We start from the raw sequence: 5,908 nt of genomic DNA, 5'->3' as shown, positions 1-5,908 counted from the left end.
CTTTTAAGGAATGAATTTCGCGAAAAGTATTGATGTTCAAAATTTAATGTTTTTTTCTATGCAAACATGTAAATTAATTTTTTAATTTTACTTTATAACGGTAAAATTCAGTCAGATTTTTATTGGAAACTGAGATTTATCCTCAAAGTTTCAGTTCAATTCTCAAATCTATAACACGTTTTAAAAATGATGCTATTGATATACATAAATGCGTCGGTAATATATAATTAACACTTGTATGTGGTTTGTTGGATTAAATTTTGAAGACTTTGAAGAATTTTGAGAATTTGAAATTCGGAATAAAAAAAAACATTAAAAAAGTAACGTTTAAAATTTGACATTTTGTTCAAAGATTTAGAGACAGTTTTAATAAAATTATTTTTAATTATATTTATAAGTTACTATACTATTCTCGCCTTATACGAAAGGATACAAAATATTATTTATTCTGAGAAAATCAAGATTTTATAAATACGCAATATTGCGCGAGGAAAATTATATTTAATTGTTAATTAACCAAGTTTCCCTTTCGATTAATGCAGATTATAAAGATCATAATTACTTCTATGGGTGCGTTAATATGCTTGTGAGTAATGCTCATTAAATTTGAATGAAATTTAATAATTAGGTCAAAACTGAATTTTTTGCACACATTTTTTATTTTGCTATCTATACAATTTACATACATGTATGATTCAACAATTCGATATTGTTGTTTTTAAAACATATATAACAATTATTACATTTTTGGTACTGTTTTTATTCACAAATGTAATTATTCATATTTGAAATGACAACTTAGATTTAAACAAGTAGATCAAAAATGTTTTTTCCGAAATTCTTAAATTCATGTTTCACAAATAAGTCAAGGCTTGATTGATTGATAATTTTATTTTCTTCCCCATTTAAGAAATTTTAGATTTAACTCCTTGAAGTGCTAATAGAGTGCAATAAAATTTGATACAAATTAACCAAAGAAAAATACATTTTGATTGAAGTAACAACGTTTTGTAAAGTTATATGAATTTAGCTTGTATTTATGAAAATTCTTACTTAATTTTATTACAAGTTGATATTTATCCTTTTATAAACTCAGAACATTGCACAATAAATATAATTAATACTTCTTATAAATTAAGTTTCTAAATCGTAAATTTTTCCCATAACAGTCATATGAGACAATAATGAAATTTAGTCTAGTTCTTTGGCACTTTTAATAACGGACACGAATATCGTGCATTTCATCATGAAATTGTAAACAATTTGACTTAGATGATAGATATCTGATACAACTTATAAGAAATTTGACGTAAATGAGACATGACTAATTTATTATGACTAATTAATTTATTATATTTACAGTTTGTATTTCGTCTTAAATCACGTAATTTCGTGACAATATGACTCTCAAAATTTACAGAATACATCTCAAGTATTGATGAATCGTCAAAAGAGAGAGTTTTATTTTTGAGAGTTTGAAAAATTAAATAGGATAAATTTTTTTCAAGAGGTGAGCAAGTTGATTTGTATTGCAAGTTGATTGACTTAATATGAATAGTTTATAATATAAATATTATCAGGTGAAAATCAGAATACAGGAAATTCGGGACTACAGGAAAAAAAATTACATGAGACCAAATTTGCAAGATCAACATAACTACGAATTTGCTCCAAAAGAGACTGTAGTTAGGACTTTTCAAAAATTTGCTACTGCTGAACGATATATCTTTGAGATTGTAAGTATCAGTGTTAGACCATTAAGATCATTTTACTGATTTTAGTCTCCTTCCGGGAAACGTCCAATAGGATCGATTCTTTCAATTGGCAAGCAAGTTGATTTGTTGCCGTACAGTTGTGCTGTTTCAGTGTTTGTCGTGGATGGGCCATAATATGCATATGGCCAGTTACCAGATATATGAGGATACAAGAAAGATGGAACCATCGGTAGAAAGCGACTTTGAGGATCACTTGTGGTCGGAGATAAGTATGTTGGCAGTTTTCCTGTCCAGGAATTTAAAGAATATTGTTATTTAGTATGTTCCAGAGATTGAGGATTGTCCAGAGATAAATCTTCAACGTAATCAATATCTGTTCTCTTTGGTGTAGATGAAAAGTCTATAGAAAAATAAACAAAATTATTTATTAACTGAATATTTCCCGAAATGGATAGTAATATAGATGTTAAATTATCACTTTTTAAATTATTAGTAGAGTAATTTTTCAAATATTTTTTGCAAAAATATTTATGTTTTGTTTTGTTTTTCAATTTTTTAAAAATCTTCCTTAGATTTTTTTATTGCATAAAAATAAAGATTTAATTCTTTAAAAAAGAAAAAAAAAACGTGAATTTCCAAAAAGGAGAAAATAATTTTGCTTCAGTCACAAGTAAAATATAAAAGAAAACGTATCTGTTTTGAAAATCATTGAAAGAATTTTAGATGATGGCAAGAAGCCTATTGTGAAAAAATTCCTAAAACACTTTTTTTCTGTTTTATTATTATTTTTTCTTTTAGTTTTACATCGAATAGTTTTTTAAATGTCGGAATGGGGTAAAAATATCAACGGGCGAAAATTTTATTTGACGATAGATTTCATTTATGTGTGTTAGAGAGTTTTTGAAATTTATGTTGTCCTCCGACAAAGAGCTCAATTTATCTATCTAGTCAAAATTTCAATTGAGATAACATGGCAATCACTGCTGCCAGTAGCGGTCTGAAAATTATTGGAACTTCTATTTTCATCAGGCAAAGGGCTACAATTTTTGACATAGAGGGAATTTTCGGTGATGGCAAAAGTTTATTGTGAAAAAAACATTTTCAAAACTCATTTTTTGTTTATTATTTTCTTTTTCTTTTTTTTGGAGTCCATTACGTCCCTAAATGTAGAAAAATAGTCGAAATATCCGGAGGTGAAAATTCTATATGCTTATAAATTCCATTTGTAGCAGTTAGAGAACTTTTGGAACATGCATTTTAATTAGGCAAAGAGCTTAATTTAAAGTTTGCGAAGTCTAGTTAGTCGAAAATAATCAAAAGTTTAAATACAATGAAATAGAAAATGTATTCTGCCAAAAGTGATCAGAAAACAATTGCTACTTGCATTTTCATCAGGCATAGAGCTACAATTTTATCCTGAACACTCCAGCTAGCTGGAAATTATGATAGCATGATTTTACACTGTAAAAAGGGCGATATAAAACCTCTCCAAATTCGATGTTAAGAGAAAACTCAAAAAATTGTGAGAATAAATGCGTTATTTCAATCTACATACCAAAAATAGAGAATGCTTACACCAAGCTCACATGCATTTACATCATTCATTCATTATTTTTGTCTTCGAAAAAACTAACGTTTCGAATCATTAGATGGCAACGGTAGATTGTTTACACATGGGATCACCACATTGTTTACTTTTCCTACTGGGCTGTCACCAACACGAGCGCCCTCTTCGTTGCCTTTGCAGGATCTCTGGGGCTCGACTCCTAGCTGGTCTTTAGAGATTCTCGTAACCGCTAGGGAGGGGACGCTATCTTTTGGAGATAGACCAGTAATCCCCGTGGATCTCAGGTGAGCTGTTGCTTTTTTTAGAGCGGCGTTTTTTTGATGTTATCCCCCTGTGTGCTCTATAGTTAATCTTTTGAATTTTACCTTTTATAAGTTTCTGCAATCTTATCTTCTAATTATTTGATGCATCATAAAATTCTACAAAAAAATAACTATTTTAATATGTTAAAGTAAATTTCTATCTACTCCCTGGAGCACACAAGGAGGGCCCAGCATCCACGTGGTGGATTTTCACCTTTTGTAAAATTGGTGAGTCATGTACTAGAAATGCATATGATCTAAGAACTAAAATAAATAAAGGATGGTTAAACTTTTTCTACGAAATCCTGTGGTTTTTTTGTTCACAAAGATTTACCAGTCTTCGGCGTTTTTAGAAAGAGGATTTGTCAAATATACCATACGCAGCTTATCGAATGATAATCTCCAAGAATCCAGTTAAATTCATCACCTCACCTCCTGCCCGGATAATTCACACATTATGTCTCCTCTTCGAACGAACCTACACACCCCCGTGGCAACATAGTTGATAGCCTTCTAAATAAAAGTTTTTGTTTTAGTCGATAGAAATTTTTTAACAGAATTAAGCGCATATGAAAAAAATTTTTCAAAAAAAAATTAGTCGAAACTAGTAAGATACCTTAAGTGATGCACACTATTATCAAACGTATGTAGCATTTTTATAGTGAGAATCTATAGTCAGTTTTGAGGGAGGCAATAAATTAAAATTCGTTTCTTTAGAGAATTGGGGAAAATAAGAATTGGAACTAGGTATTTCACTTCAACAAGAATGTTCCTTTACACACTTTATGTAAAGTTAATGTTCTTTTACACACTGATGTAAAGCAGCCTCCACCAATTTTGTTATTTAGTAACACTAAAATTTATAATTAGAAACTTGCACTTCAAGAAAAAGAAAATCACCAATATCCACACCCGTGACGTCAGCGCCAGCTGACGTCATGGGTCACGGGTGTGGTGCAAAATGGCGTGTTTAGGTTGAGTTGAGTTTATCCACATAAGTTAGAATGTTAATTAACGTGAAGTACAGAGAAGTACATAAAATACAAAGACGTATCCCACATCAAATTTCTTGAAACATAATTCCCTCTTGTCTACTTCTTTTACTTAACTTGAATTTATTGTTTGTTTATATCTTTTATTATAACCGTGATATGTTATATTTTTCTTTGGGTACCTGGTAATTTCATTGTTTATGTTCTACATGGCTTCGTGTCTGTCTTTGTGTTAAGTAAGAAATATATAGTGGTGAAAGAATTGAAATCTTTGTGAAAGAATATAGAATGAGTCATTTAAAAGAATTGACACTTGACGGATTTGGCTTACTCGAAATAGAATGGGAAGAACAGTTGTAAGTACCACGTTTCAACAACCAATCAGGATCGAGATACCCACACTACGTCACTTGCAGGTATCCCATCACAGTAAAATGATACACATAAAACTCAGTAAAGTTATTTTTACGATACAATATAAAGCCAGAATCTTTTATTAAGGATGAAAGCATTCAATGCTTTTTAAAACAAAATTAGTTTAAATCTAACATATACAGTGCACAAAAAGAATATTAACATGCATTCGAACAAGGCGTAACAAAACCGAAGCTAATCGAAATTATATATTAAAAATTAAATATAATTTACAGATTTATGTACATATTCTTATTAAAATTACTTTTATTATACGACTAAAAACACAGATACCTTTTTGTGACAATTTATTTCTGTGGAATTTTCAACATCGTGTGTGATAAAATCAATTTCACCTTCTCGATTATAAAAAAATTTGATTATCTGATTTCTTCAGAAATTGATGCCGAGATTTGTGGAAATAATTCATGAATAATGTAAAAGCATTTGAGTTCGGTGTAAGTTTTATCATTTATTAGAGTTTAGATTTAACTACACTAATTAAAAAGTAAGAATGCTTGATTCCGAATTAACATTTAGTTAATCGGCAAATTTATGCAGAAATAATGTTATGTCACAACTGTTATTTTGCCATTGAATATGGATGCAAAGCAAAATATTATAAATAAACTCCAATAAATTTTATTTGTACTGAATGAAATTTATGAAATTCTATATCACCCTGGGTTTCATAAATTGAAATAGACAATGTAAGTGTAATGATGTGTTAACTCGTCACCGGTAAATAATGTGTTAACTTAAAAATGCATTTTTACCCACCAAATTTGCTTAGGATTGATAGTTTTTTCAGTTTAAAGAAAGAAATTGGAACTTGATAACGGATATGTTTCACGACCCGGAGCTTTTGAAACACGTTCTAAATTTCTTCAACTATTCGCGATCGCAACGAACTATAGG

Source organism: Parasteatoda tepidariorum, chromosome 6 (assembly GCF_043381705.1).
Source record: "Parasteatoda tepidariorum isolate YZ-2023 chromosome 6, CAS_Ptep_4.0, whole genome shotgun sequence".
NCBI classification, from domain to species: Eukaryota; Metazoa; Arthropoda; class Arachnida; order Araneae; family Theridiidae; genus Parasteatoda; species Parasteatoda tepidariorum.
This window is presented reverse-complemented; position numbering follows the sequence as displayed.